The 16,441-nt window shown below is 31.4% G+C and overlaps 1 protein-coding gene across 1 annotated transcript in view; it reads left to right on the plus strand.

Moving 5' to 3' along the window:
- Positions 1 to 1,963: 1,963 nt before the first annotated feature.
- The window catches only part of LOC123703216 (titin homolog), a 139,783-nt gene continuing 125,305 nt past the window's right edge, over positions 1,964 to 16,441 (plus strand). The window contains exon 1 of the mRNA XM_045651145.1: positions 1,964 to 1,991. The gene's annotated coding sequence lies outside the window, so the exon portion shown is untranslated. The remainder of the gene's footprint in view (positions 1,992 to 16,441) is intronic.

A 16,441-nucleotide genomic window follows, 5' to 3' on the forward strand; every position in this document is an offset into this window, starting at 1 on the left:
ATAAAGCTGAAACATTTGTTTGTTTAAACGCGCTAATCTCAGAAACTATAACTGCTCTGATTTGAAAAATTCTTTCGGTGTTAGATAGCCCATTTATCGAGGAAGGCTATAGGCTATATTATATCATCTCGCTAATACCAACAGGAGCGGAGCGCTGCTAGTATTACATGTAATCATACTTCAGGCTAAGTTAGGGTAATGAAAGTTACATGTGATTTTCATACAAACTAGCCAACTGCACAGGAAAATGGAAAAATTTACATAATTGAAAATACCCATTTGGGTCATCAAAAATATGTTGAATTGGCAAATTATACTTTATTGCACAATACAATAAAATAGTGAATATTATTAAAACACGCATAAACTCATAAAATTTAGTCCTAGATATAAAAGATCAGACAAAATACCGCTTTACGTGCTCTCTGAGGCGTGTTATAATCTTATTTATGCTATTACTTCACTGATTTCACAATTTCATTTAATTAGTTATTTGATTATTGGAACGGTTAATTATTTAATTAGGTTACTGGTTTAAATTACGGTGAATATTGATTAAAATTATTGTAAACAACTGTAGTTCTTGATTCTTCTACGAAATATTCCGAACAAAATAAATCGTAAGAGGTTTTTGTTTTAATGGGATAAGACGCAACAATGTACAAATATTTGAAAAATGACAAAAAAAGAGCGTGTGTGTCAAGCATACGTGTCAGAAGTGAAACTTCTTTGGCAAGATTTAAAGATACCAAAATCATCGCTTTACTCCATGACGTGACGGTATTTCCATGACGCAACCTTGAAATTTTACTCTCAACGCGCAGGTGAGATTCGATCTCACGTTCTTCGCCTTAACAGGACGACATATTAAGCAAATTTTTTCTTTATTTTTTCAAATATCATAAGCAGCATCAAAAGCTAAATGTAAAATTACTGCTCTATTCTAATATGCAAATACACACACAAACAATATGGAATTCATTTATTTCTTTCAATAATACTGCATTCAAGCATACCATCGATAGAATCATGCTTCCCACTCACTCACAGACTCCTAATTCCTTCATTATCATAGTTTAATGGCTTGGAATAATCAACTCGGTCACACTTGGCCGACATCTTTACATGCTTGTGAAGGAATGCAATAACATAATAAATCGCTGACTTCTTAGCAAAATAACTTTGATAGGTTTTAGCATAGAAAAGTGTATTTTTAAATATACTTTATAATATGCTTTAGTTTATTTTGTTTTGTTTTACATTAAAAATGAAGTAAAAAAACAAAAGATATCTTTTTCCGCACCTTAGATGGTTCGGGGGTATATGAAGTGACTACTGCAAAATACGTAAATAATGCAACACAAACATTTTATAATACAATATTTTTTTTATTATCTAATATTATTATGTTAATAATATATTTTATTATCTTATCATCATACATAATATAATATAAACTTATGTATGATCTACAGAGATGAATGACAAATTACACGGTCCCTGTTTACAGAGCAAACATTCATCAAAATCCAATGCCGACAAAACCATTATTAATTCTACAAACTTTCGAGCTTACACGAAATTTTACCACCCACTAGTTTGAACAAGTCACAAAAAAGTTGCTCACAATATATTTTGTCAGATTTACTTTTTACCTTTAAACCCCTCATAAACCTTAACGCAAAAGTTTACGGCTGCCCTTTATTCAGGCAATTGTCCTTAAATAACTTTAAAGAAGATTGCGCATTGTAAGCAGCTTCTAAGGAGCTCCGATAGGGGGCGCTGTGTGCCACTACGCACAGTCGTAGATGCTCTACGGTCGTAGCACAACGTAGCGTCGCCGGCGGTTTGCTGCGAGAATCACGAATCTCGAAATTACGCGAAGTGTTGTGTTCAGAATTTTAAGTGTTGAATGTTGAAAAGTTTAACTTGCAAAGTGAAAGTTCTCTGTGAAGTGGGTTTTGTTGAGTTTTGTTTTGCTACGAATTAATGTGAGTACCTATTTTTGTTCTGTATTATTCTTTAACTTGTTGTAGATCTGTGAAGTTTTAATGGAAATGTTGCGAAAATTGAATAAAAAACTCAGTCGATACTTTTGTATACTAAATGAAATATTCATATAACAAAATAGTTATAATATGTGAATTGGGAATAATATTATAATACTGAAAATTGTATAACAGGAAATAACTTTCATTGGAATAATTTAAATCGTATAATATTTATATACCTTGTTTAAAAATGCAAAAACAGTAGTATTTAAAACATACATTCACGTCATATATTTTCTTCTTATTCTAAAAATTATAGGAGCGGTACTAAAACTGATATGTTTTACCATTTTAATTCAAAATTAATTCTTTTTATGTTTCTAGTGTATTCAAGAAATATTATTTACATTCCAAATAGTATTAAAAAGAGATTAGAACTCATTACCATTTTATGCAAAAGTAGATCCCTTTTGATATTTTACCGTCGTTAGGCAAATTTATTTCGGACTTCATAAAATTGATACAAAAAATATTCTATAATACTCTTTATAAATATAACTCATACACATTATTTGAATAGGTTTATACATTATGGAAATCTATGACAAGAGAGATACAGATTGAAGTGAATTTTCTTCAGAATTAGTTAGATCGCCAATAGCCCTAGATAACATGGCCACGATGATTTGTTTAAAATCTTAATATATATAAATCTCGTGTCACAATGTTTGTCCTCAATGGACTCCTAAACCACTAAACCGATTATGATAAAATTCGCACACCATGTGCAGTTCGATCCAACTTGAGAGATAGGATAGGTTTTATCCCGGAAATCCCACGGGAAAGGGAACTATGCGGGGTTTTCTCTGAAAACGCGGGCGAAGCCGCGGGCGGAAAGCTAGTAATCGATAAAATTATAATTAATAATATGTAAATTCTAAGAAAAATTTATTTTGTTCAATGTGAGATTGATTAAGTGATGTAAGCATTTACCTATGGGAATGTTAAAGTATTATATAATTAAATAATCTTTGCAAAAGTACGCAAAAGAGACATTCCTTTGTTATAAAACATAACTTAGATACCTCAATAATACGTATTTTTAGCTTAAAAGGTGTATAAGATCCAACCATGTATGATACAGCACGGTTGGATGAACAAAGTTGATTTAAAGAAATTTAAATTATCATTTTTATGTTCTCTTTGTTTGTGAAACTGACAAGTGTTGTTGTATTAGCTTGTCGTGTCCCAATGCTGGGCAAAGGCCTCTCTAAGGCGCTGCCATGAATCGCGGTCTTTTCCTAATGTAAAACCAGTCATTTATAAATTGGTCAAGTTCATCTCGCCATCTCTTCTTCGGCCTACCGCGACGCCTTCTATCTGTTCCTGGGCTCCACAAAGTCGTTATCTTGGCCCACAGTTCTTCCGGGATGCGACTTATGTGCCCTGCCTAATTCCATTTCAGCGAAGCGGCTTTTTGCGCTAGTAACAAGTGATTTAATGAAAAAACATTTAAAACATTATAATATTCAAAACAATAAGTGGATTCGATAATAAATGTTTTTAATAATACATAGGTAAATACATAAATGGGTGTTACATAAAAAACGATTATTGCCTAAACATGACAAAAAACATGTTTTGCGTGCTGTTTTTTGTCATTTTTAGGCAATAATCAATATCTATATCTTATAATCTTATTTAAGAGATAAATTGCCGTATAGAAAAGTTTTTTTCCAAAAATACTAAACGTCGACGGTTTTTTATCGTATATTTAATCGAAGCCTCACTCGTGGCTGCAAAAAATTCGTAGTTTTTGTGCATGGAAATACGCCTCGAATCTTTCCCAACGGTAGCGCGTATTTATCAAGATAAAAATGAGGAAAAACACACGCTACGGATTGAGAGTTTTGGAATGTTGGTTAAAAATTGACGATGCCGTTTTTGGTCAAACCAATCTATCGCCTTGTTGGTGCTGTCTTTACTAAATAAATTATTAGTCCTGGTTAAATATATGCATAGTAAACAAATCTCGGTAGGCTAGAATACAATATAGAATCTTACCTATCTACACTAATATTATAAAGAGGAAAACTTTGTTTGTTTGTTTGTTTGATTGTAATGAATAGGCTCATAAACTACTGGACCGATTTTAAAAATTCTTTCACCATTCAAAAGCTACATTATCCACGAGTAATATAGGATAGGTTTTATCATGGTAATTCCACGGGAACGGGAACTATGCTAATTTTTCTTTGAAACCGCGGGCGGAGCCGCCGGCGGAAAGCTAGTCTATCTATAAACATATATACATAACATGAATGTTCACCTGTATGTCCTATAAAGAATTGTAACCTATGCATTTAATCATGTGATGATTTTCAGCAAAGTGTTGCGCAAGCTTACGAAGGTTTCTAAGTTGATCGACTATGTAACACAGGCGAAGCCAGGATGCACAGCTAGTTATTTATGTTTGAGGTTTTGAGGATGTAAGACAAATAGAAAATGCAACAGATGTGAAATGAATCAACACTTACAATGGAAAATAAAAGTTTCCTTTTATGATGGACCACATTGCAATGAAATGCAAATACATCCTTACAAATATTATAAACGCGGAAGAATGTTTGTTATTTTTCTTTCACGTAGCGACCTGCGACGGAGCTATTTTATAACATTAATAGCTAATAATTATAAACTAAAACCTTCCTCTTGAATCACTCTATCTATTAAAAAAACCGCATCAAAATTAGTTGTGTAGTTTCAAAGATTTCAGCATACAAAGGAACATAGGGACAGAGAAAGCGACTTTGTTTTATACTATGTAGTGATATTTGTGTCTGGAGATCCGAGATAGTTAGGAGGCTAGATAGTCCTCAAGGCTATCTTTTAGCTTTGCTTTTTATCATAGTAAAAAATCTTATTTTTTTGAAATGCGGGCAGAAAGCTACATTATATATTTTCTTACATTCACACATCCTAACTTGACCTTATATTAGAAACATAAAAATAGACTTTGCAAAGGGAAAAACGACTTTGAAAAGTTTTATTTCCATCCATGAACATGTATGCTAATGCTCTAACTTTCGACTGCAAAAATGAAGAACTTTCACTCAAGTTTCCTTCCCCATTCTGCTAACAAAGTGAATGAACTTCCAAAAAGTCTTGTTCATTTAACGAACCTATGTATGAAATACTTTACACCAAGCGGTTTGGTGCGTTGATTGGTGTAAATTCATGATTTATTTGGTTTCTAGATCTGGTGAATAATAAGTGCTTTTTTTCAGGATAAAGGATAACACCTACCTAGGGTTTAACTCCTTAAACTATCTTATTATGTATTTTAATTGTTTATGTCTTTGTTAGTTATTAATGAAGCTATAAGAATAACAGAACAAAAATAAGAATCTTAAGATTCGGTAGAGTCAAGGTAGAGCTGTTGTAGAGGTTAATTACAAGTACCTAATGAAGAAAAATATATTAGCATAAAATATCCTAAATATTTCCTACCTACCGTTCCTCCTACTAATATTTACGCTGGTAGAAATACCAGCAGGCTAACTAAACTATTTAGGGCCATAGCATAATTCTTCTGTTTATTAATATATCTTTATACTATACCATAGTATATATTATAATGAAAATGAGGAACTACATGCCGCCTGGCATGTAGTTTAACTTTCAAATAAAATTATTAAAACCTGTTCACTCAGTCAAATTTAAATTATTTATTCGCAAGAAAGGTGGTACAAAGATTTACAGATGTTATACTATCCAAATATCTGTAAATCGAAAGTTCGAAATTTCTGAGACAAAAACCCAAAAAATACAATCGAAATGAGAACCTCCTCCTTTTTTATAGTCGGTCGAAAATACTTATATACACTAGTCTCTCACAACGTTATAATACATATTATGATTTCTGATTTTTCAATTTGATGATTGGCTGATTTTTCAATCGTTGGTTAAAAAACTTATTCATCGAATAACGTATTCGTGACGTAAACTACCATTTCAAAAATGTATTCTAATTGTCCGTATTTGACAGCTTACAGGTGACATTTTAAAATGTTCGTGTAATACTTTATTGGACGGATAAATTTTAACCAAGGATTGAAAAATCGGCCCTTAGTATAACGTTGTGAGAGACGTTGTGCCTGAAACAGAAGAGATATAGAACCCTGAATATGTAATTTTACACCAAGTGATATACGCATTGCGTAATGTATAAATTAGGAACGGATTAGACGGATGGCTAACACTTCCAGCGAAGAGAATTATTGTTGTTTCGATTAATGATTGTTTGAACAATACATTTGTACGAATGTTTTTTTGCTATAGACTTGTATTTTATGCTTAATTTGTTCGAAGTGAAAGTAGATAACTAAATTGTTTAAAATAGATTAATTTTTTTGTATTTCAGTACTTACTTCTTTATTAAGTATACAATTATGATGTATTATAGAACCAAACATTATTTGTATCTATGATTATTTGTTAAACTTCTATGCAGTTTACGATTCATTTTAAAAAGGGTTTAGAAATGTTTGTCAACATTAAAAAGTTAATTCTAACGTCAGTTTTTTTAAGAAAGGATTTTTTACGTGTAATTTGATCACGATGTACTTGTAATAAAATATACTGATACACAGAAGTAAATACCCAATACTCGTGTAAAAATAATGAACTGAAAACTAAATATATCTTACTTATAATCGAATGAAAGAATGATACGTCTAATTAACGAACTATTAGCTTGTAAGATGAAATCTAGACTTAGTGCTCATTAAAGCTTATTTATTACCTAATAATACGATCAGTTTCTATTTTTCTTGGAACATTCTATAGGTATAGAAATTGGCTTTTCTTGGGGCTTTTTGATTATAAAATTGGCTACAAAGTGGCCAAAGTTCATACAATTATTAGTTACCTCCTTGTTTTGCGACTAGATGGCGCTGACTGTTATGTTTCGTGTTTTAGAATATTAGTATGAAATGCGTATTCAATGTTTATATTATAATAATTAAAGAGAAAAGATAGAGAATATTATAATGTTGTTACAACGAGCAATAACTCTACTAATAAATGTGAATGTTTGTGAGTATGTTTAGAAATAGTACGGAAGACTGTTATAGGAAATTTCACATTTGTTTCAATTCTGCGATTTTATAGCCATGCATCAAACGATGGACTTTTAAATCTTGACCAAGGAAAGGACATTATTTTATTTATATTATATAAATGAAAAAATGTTTATTACAATAGAATGACGCAATGCACTAATACCATACAAATGAGCTCAATTTGTGCAAGCCTTTGAAGTTATTACATAATATTATATTATAACACGTCTTATATTAATGGAGTTGTTTTAGTAATTTCAATTTCTTCTCTATATGCTTTGTTAATACTTCTCTATATGAATGTGAAATTATATATTCACAATATTTGATATTAGGTTCTAATGTAAATAAATTCAATTCATAATAATGATTTGTAAAAATTAAATGTTATTCCTTTCTGACTGTTACATTCCCTTAAGTGACATTACCAAGTATTAATTAGTAATTTGAGAGAATAATATCTACAAATTAACATCAAATACTTGTAAAGTACTACATAGTTAGTATAAAGTTCGCAAGTAATCAATGCTTAAAACTCTCAAGTATCCTATGATTCCGTTGGTGAATATACTCGAAGTTTCTAGAAGTATTCCATGGCTGAATAGTTTTGTTTCATAGATTGTTCAGTGTTCACAGAGCAAGTAATTTAGCACGCAATTCGCAGAATACTAATGGACTGATTGAGACCTCGTTAAGGCCTGATTGTGATAATTTATACTATGGCGTGTTGGAGGTTCCTTGCCTGGCAATTAGACAGCTATTTTTATACTTCGTGGAACTCACGTAAGCAAAAATTTCAATGTCAAAGGTCACACAAAAGATCTTAAGCGTATTAAGCTACTGCATAGCTTCTATCGCGGGGACCGAATCGAGAAATTCCGTAACGAAAAAACCTCACGTTTCCCACTCCGACGGGCGGAGGTGTGGCTTGAAGGCATAGCATGCAATAGCATAGTTCTGTGGCAAAAGCTTTACCACGGCAGTCCACATGTGCCACACGTCGTTTTTTAATCCCAAAGTTTTTGTAGATAAATTGTTCAAACATTTTTTTCGTTAAGTCATCTCTTCCGAAATAACAACACACGCTTTCGTAGTTATTAATAGAAGTTCGTAGATTTTTTTAAATAAAACACGAAATTTAATCAAAGTTTTAAAACATTTAAAAGCTGAATTTTCAGTTTCAAATAAAGTAAAAGTGCGTTTTATTCCAATTAACTTTAATTTTTAACATATATTTAAACTAATTGGTACTTTGAATATCGCAGAGCCAAGTGTTCGTATATAACATAGCCGTTTAAACACAGAGAATGTAAAAAATGTTCGCAAAATATTTTACCTGAAACTGAAATACTTGAAAATATATTGAGATATACATATGGAGACGACACCGCCTACATCACCTATGTTCCGCTCAACATACGCCATATGGTGTAACTGCACGCTCACTTTTTATTTGTTTTAAAGTGAAACGCATCAAATATGCCTTCGTGTGTTACGATATTGCACAAATAAAACAAATAATACGGAAAAGTGCAAAGGAATAACTTTCATCGGTAAGTACCTAATTAACTAGATAATAATTTTTAAAACGTTACCTAGAGCAAAAAAATGTCGCACAGATTTTGTTCGTGGTGTCTTCTCCATACGAAGTAATATTATCTCAATGTGAAAATAAAACAGTTTCTCATTAGCTGTGCTAGCTGTTGTTTTATTTCGGCTTATTTACCTAAATTAACGTTCCTGTAATCCGTCGTATCTTGATAATCAAGTTCCTGAAAATTCTAATGGAGTCTTGGAGATAAAAATGCCTGGTTAATATGCGTTCTTTTAAAGGTTTTAATGGGAGAGTAGGTATTTGTAATAACTTTGAATAAATATTTGATATGTCAATTTTTTTTAAAGCTGGCATTTTGTATGGTCATATTTAAATAATAGAAAATAAGAGTAGATTTGGAATAATAAATAATAAGGCTAATCAAATGATCTACGTCTGAATTTGTATTTGATCTCGGTTTTGTTGAATCTTTATTTTTATTGGGACAAAAAAAAATATTACCTACTGAGAGTATTGCCGTAATATAAGGTCTCTTATAAGGATTTAAGACTTAAGATATAATCCACCACGATTAAAAAGGGTTGTGAAATATGAATTTAATATAAATGTATCTAAGGTACTTTTTTGTCACAAATAATTTATTAAAATGAAAAGCTAAGTATTAAACTAAATCTGTTTTAAGCTAAGTGTGTCGTGTATTTTTATTAATATGAAGATTTAAATTTTTTATTAAGAAATTGTAATGTATACGTGTGTATGTATAATATATTATACATAATTGTCTTATTATTGAAGTAAGTAGGTATGTACTTACTTCAATAATAAGACTATAACAGAATATATAATTAAAGACAAAAATGAAATGGAAAAACAAGGCTACAGTAAAGATAAAAAGAAAATTCGATATTACAGCCTTTATCAGAGTAAATAATCTATTTAAACATTTCGACCGTTCCGCGTAATTTGAAATCCTTGTTTTTTTACAAACAAATTATTATTATAAAGAAATAAGATTCGATTAGGGTCTCGGTAAGGATGGAATTTAAATTGCTTGGTAAGTACAAATATGTACTTTTTGCTTACGAAAATTCGTATTTTATTAAAGTAATACTGTTATGAGAGGTAATGGGTGTTTATTGTAATTTGTTTCAAAATATCCTATTTGTACTCAGATTATTTCTAGCAATGGTAATATAGAGTCAATTTTATAATATAAAAATGAATCCCAAAATGTGTTGGTAAATGCATAACTTGAGAACGGCTTAACCGATTTCGTTAATTCTTTTTCTATAATATACCTTGAAGTTCGAGGATGGTTCTTATGTAGAGAAAACGTGAATATGTACCACGGGCGAAGCCGGGGCGGACCGCTAGTAATGTATATAAATGGTGATTAGTAGAAGACCTAATTAGTAAAACAGGCAGTCGATCACTGTAGAATTTCTAGACACTTCTATTTATTCCAAGAATACGACGGTATAATATCTTAAGCAAATAGAGTAGGTATCTATCTAATTAATTCGTTGTATTAGATAAATAATTTTGCAGAATTCATAGGAACTTAAATATATTTCGTTCTTTAATATTTAATTAAGGACTATACTTATCTACTTCCATTAATTAAAATACGGCTTTGCCAGTTTATCATAATTTAAAACGGCTATAAATTCATGTCTATCTGTGTCTATGATAAATAATGAATCAGCAGATATACTCATAGCAATTATAACTTGAACCATATGTCATATATAACACTATATAACACAGAGGTCTACCCATCACCATACCCACAGAGCTTTACTGTTAGGGCGCGTTCCCACTTCATCGTGACGACAGATAATCGTGTAGCTCTATGTGTCGTGGACTCGTGGTTAATAAATTTAAATGGAGGTGTTTACATATTATGAAACTATACGATTTATGTCTACATTTTTTGCAGTGACGACAAATTGTCATGATATTGATAGTCGTAAAATGATAAAAAAATTGACGACAAAAATTGTAATGGGAACAGCTAGAGACGACATTCGTCGAACGTTAAATTAATCGATACGACATAGTGGAAACGCGCCGTAAGGTAGCCTGATTTCACCGTATATCTCTTAAATAATTAAATGACGTAAATAATACTGTTATGCTGATGTGAGTAGCACCAGAGGCTAAATTCCTTTATCCCTCTGTTGCATCGTACATCAAAGGGAAATATATACCTTCTTATACATGTATGTAAGTATAAAGGGAGTGTTGACAGGTCAAAGTCTATTTTTATCTAAGGGTAAGGTGGGTTTTAAAATGTTACTAACGATATGAGGTTGTATTTTACATCATTATTTTAATATGTTCCAAGGTATAGCTTTATATACTAATATAACTGTAATAAAAATATAAGTGTTTTGCATATATTTTGATTGAATGCGTTTAATTTTTATTTAGGGTTTAGAGACGTAGGGATTATTAACAATTCAATTTTGATTGCTACGCTTCAACTTCCATAATTTATAAATGTTTCTTTTGCAATTTAATCGATAGTAGGTCGCAGTTGTACAGTCTGTACATGAGGTTTCCTTTGATGATAATCTATACATATAATAAATCTATGATATAAATTTTGTTTTAAATATGTAACCCATAATTCAGTTTTTTTACTATTAGATATACTTTTTCTTCCTTTTGTTACTACATGAGGTTAAATACAACTTTAACCAATTAAACAGTGCATATTATTCATATTCCTTTAATTACAATAAAACATACAAACCATACTTTACTTGTGTGCAGTACAAAACAAAATACATCATATGAACAACCATTAATGTCTTTCACAACAATTGTAGAACGCTGGTTAACTCAGAACCACTCGTAATTTAGTTTCACTATATATCGTTTTAAGTACGCAACTAGTAGGATATAGTGCTAACACATTAGGTTATGTGAACAACAATATAGTTTCGCATTATGGGGTGAAATATATTTTTGTTATGGGACTAAATAGTGGAGTTTTATCATTAAAACAAGACGATGTTATACATATCTTAAATCTATATATATAAAAGAAAGTCGTGTTAGTTACTCCACTTATAACTCAAGAACGGCTGAACCGATTTAGCTGAAAATTGGCAGGGAGGTAGTTTAGAGCCAGGAGAAGGATATAGGATACTAAATACGTACCACGGGCGAAGCCGGGGCGGACCACTAGTTATCTATAAATGATGTCACATTAAAGGCTGGATGTATTCATTTAGGTATGGTATTTATATATCTGTAACTCTTTGACACAAAACGTACTGAACGGATTTTGATGATACTTAGTAATAGGTGGTAGTAGCTTATAAACTAGACCGCACATTTTTTCGGGATCGTCCACGAATGACTGCGCGGCACAAGTAATGGTATATCTTTAGACTAATGGATCGATTGTACTTTATAACATAAGAAAGTAAATACTTCTAATTAAACGTAGAATTTTTGAAATTGTGTGGCTCTGAAAACCAGCGCTATGCTGACCATATCGGCATAGCATATGCTGAGCGGCCTTACCCTTTAGGACGCCAGTCGCCACACAAATTATATTCTTAGTTTTAATTTTTATGTTTGTTATTTTTAAGAGTGTTTTTTGATATTGTTTTTTTTTGTGTTGGTGGTGGTAATTTGGTGTGCCTAGTAAAATTTATTTTATTCTTATTCTATTCTTTTAAATTATTGCGATTAACAAACGACCAAATTCTAAAGTAACATATGAGCCTACTTCACTCTGTCGGGTAATATCGTTGTACAAAAGTACAACGATGCGTGAAAATATCGATACGTGAAAGTAAAAAAGTAAAACGATGAAACGTAGGTACAAGTATAAAAAAATATTAAAAGAAGTTTATAGCGATAAAAATAGTATTTTAAACATAACATTCACACATATGTTTACCGATAAATGCGTGAAATAGAGGAATTTCCTGGTGCGAAGCAATTTTCCGCGTTTTCCCGGATTTGTAAGAGTTAAGAGTGCATCCGGGGAAAGGCAGGGAGAATTTATTCGGTGTCACAGTTTACGTGGTTATTGCTACGAATCCAGAAATAGTACAATTTTATCCTTGGCATCTTTGATTCAATTCGAATTTTTATTCAGAAATTTTAACAGGTGGCTCTGCCGTTGGAGGATAAGTTAGTTTTAACCCATTAAGCCCCAAGCGGCCCGATCGGTCCACGACACAATAGATTTTCTATTGTAACTGTGATTCCGGGGCCTGAGTTATATAAGTTACCAATTACAAGTAACAAAGTTTAATGACGTATATTAATGGTATAAAATACAAGAATATAACATATAAATAAAGTATTTAGCTATTTTATTATCCACAGCGACAAAAGGACGGTTATATATTTTTTAACTTAATTATTGTATTAAATATTATTGTCAAAATGATTCCATAAGTTACTGCAGATTGTTAAAAATTACTGAACAAAGTTCAAGTTCTCTAGCTCACTTTATTCTTTCTAAAAGCAATATCTTTTACGCAACTGTATTAAAACTCATATCCAAAATTTAATTAATAATTCATAATAATTTAAAATTTTAATTTAAATCCCTTGCTATTAATTCTAAATTTAATATACCCTGTGTTATTTGTGTATGTGTTTGTGTACAAACAGGCACGTTTAAAAACCCTAGAATACTAATTCACACATCAAACGCTTTTTCGCTCTAGGCAACACTATGTAGGTCGTACTTTTATTTTTCAACACGTTTTATGACTGAATAGTGCGTCCATGGCTTTTGTTTTTAAAAATATGTGAGTTTATTATTAAAAACGGAATTTTTAATATAACCAACAGATGTTTATTAAGGAGAATGTTGTAACGAACGCCATGCTGTGGGATGTAAATAACTGATGATCAAGAATATCAATGAATGTCATATATCGACTACTAAATGAAACAGAATTGTATAAGTAATCTATACTATTTTATGGAGCTGAAGAGTTTGTTTGTTTGAACGCGCTAATATCAAGAACTACTGGGCCGATTTGATAAATTATTTCGGTGTTAGATAGCCAATTTATCGAGGAAGACTATATCATCACGCTTAGACCAACAGAAGCGAAACCACGCAGGTGAAAGTTGAAGCCGCGGGGCGCAGCTCTGCTCTCCCTTTCTTATAAAAGAGCTTGAGTCAAAATTCTATTATAATACTCGAGAGATATTCAAACAATTCGGCAGTCCCTTAAAAACGATCTCTGTAACAAATTGATCTGAAATAACTTACTGAAAATTAAACATAACAAAAAAGGTAAGAAATAAAGACAAATTTTTCTAGCTGTTTATTTTATCCCAAGTATATAGTTACTTACCTAAATCAATTTGCTATGAAACTATTATAATTAAAAAAACAACAATGCGAAACGACAAATAACTTACGTTTATTAAAATAAGAATAATATTATAAAAAGTTCGTATAGTAGAATGAATGTAATATAAGATGCCTGCAGGAGGATTCATATCCTATCTAATGGGCCCTTTACACAACGGGCAGCGTTGGGCGAGGAGAGGCAATCACGTAGTAGACTGTAGTAGAGTGTAGACTGTAGAGGGCCTAAAGAGAGACTGTAGAGGCTCTATGATGGACCGTCATTGTAGATGTTTATTCATAGTCGCCGTAATGGCGGCAAACATCGACGATCATTTGTTGGTCCAACGCTGCCCAATGTGAAGAGGTCCCATATGGCATGCTAATAATATAAGCCGCAATGCGTCAAACAACCTCATATTAGATTACACACAGCCACAGTGTAAACAAATTTAAACTGTTATGAATTTCATGCATTTCCGTATAGAAATTAATTGAAATTTATAGCTAACTATAAATGTATAATTTGTGACGATAAAAATAAATACGAAGTAAGTAAATAAGTTCTTTTTTACGCAGCGTAACATTTCGTGACAATTGTTTTGTTTCGAGTTATCAAATCGAAAATATGGTTATAAATTTTATTGAAAAAAGTAGAAAGAAAATAAATATAAAATAAACATAACATATAAGTAATATTATTAAAACAAAGTACTTGAAATATGTAAATTGAAATATTATGTAATGTATTACGCATATAAACAATAATTTAACGATTGGTCCAATATATAATGCTGTTTTAATATACATATTATGTCTTTTTGTATTGCAATTTTATAGCAAGTCCTTATACATATTAAATGCAAGACAAATACAGCACATATTTTCTTAGCAACCGCAGTAAAATGAGGACGCTCGTAAGTCATATACATTATACATGTTTATGGAAGTGTGAAATGTACTGTATTAATGTTTGATTTTCATCTTCCTTTATAAGTATGTAAACGAATAATATAAAGGTTATTGCTACTTGCTTTAATAAAAAGGATTTTTACTGAATACTGAACTACTGAACTACTTTTATATACTACATTTTTAAAGTATTTTTTACTTACGTCACGGACACAGAATAATATTTATTGTGTTAGAAATGATGTGTATTAAAGGTGTGCAATGAAGGTTGTTAAAATAGTTAAGGAAAACACACGTGAGCGAGACCCTTTTAGTAAGGACAAGACGAAGATGTATTAGGGTACAGTCAAAGGTTTTCTTTATCACCCGGTAGTATACGATTTTCTATGGAATAAAACAAAACCGCCAATAATGCATAGAATAAAATGTACCTAATACTATGTTTACGTGCTACGCCGTAGCATTCGTTTTGATATTTTTCCTTATTTGTACCAATTATAACGGATAGAATAAAAGATAATATTATATAGGGATTATGTCGGTAGGTATTTAGTTTCTGTTTCCTCACAATTGCTGGGTAAATTCGTATGGTTTGAGGCAAACTTTTTTAAAAGTATAAAACATTAATTGTTTTATACTTTTAAAAAAGTGTATGTTTTCGTAGAATCCTATCCTATCAATAACACAACAAATCAAATTTAGTAATATGGTTAATTCTTTCGCTTTTATTTTTCAAGATCTTAATCCGAAAAAAAAAAGAATTACTGGTAAGTATAATTAAATTCTAAAATTTACAAAAAGATTTACATACAACATAACGCGACCTCTTCATTCGTGAAATTTTTATTTTCACACATTCCCATATTCATTTTAACTTCGCTGAAACAAAACCCAGTAAACCCATAATACGTTATTGGCTTAAAAATTAATCAGCTGTTAAATACTGAGGTATTAAGCAGAGCCGCAGTGCAGGCATATTCTGGTGAAGGCGACCTTAAGGGTAAGGCCGCACTATGGTTAACCGCCGCGGTTTATAACCGCCTGATTTTGTGTTTTAAACAAACTTATACAAGCGAATACACATTCCCGCGACTATTTTTAAACTGTAGATTAATAGAATACGCGGGGAAAACCCTGGCAAAATCAGTTCCTCATATAACTTATCCCATGATGTTACCTATATAATTAAGTAAAAAGGTGGAGATAGCACATTAGCGCACATACGTATGATGGCATGTCTTCAAAGTATGATGGCATGATTCAAATATTGTGAGCGAAAAAGGACAAATGAAGTAAAATGTAGTTAATAAGCCTCATAACGACGTGCAATTTGCCACTTCCAGACTGCTCCGGAGCTCTACTAACCTTTTTACATGTTTTTACTTATAATAGAATAATTGAAACTTACCTATAATTTACGTAGTATGTTATTATTAGTCTGTGCTATAATGATAGGTTTTTAATCGTATTGTGCGCATCCCGGGCGGGCTAACGGTTAACCGCTTGCGGGAAATCCCTAGTG

This window comes from Colias croceus, chromosome 25, assembly GCF_905220415.1.
Source record: "Colias croceus chromosome 25, ilColCroc2.1".
NCBI lineage: Eukaryota > Metazoa > Arthropoda > Insecta > Lepidoptera > Pieridae > Colias > Colias croceus.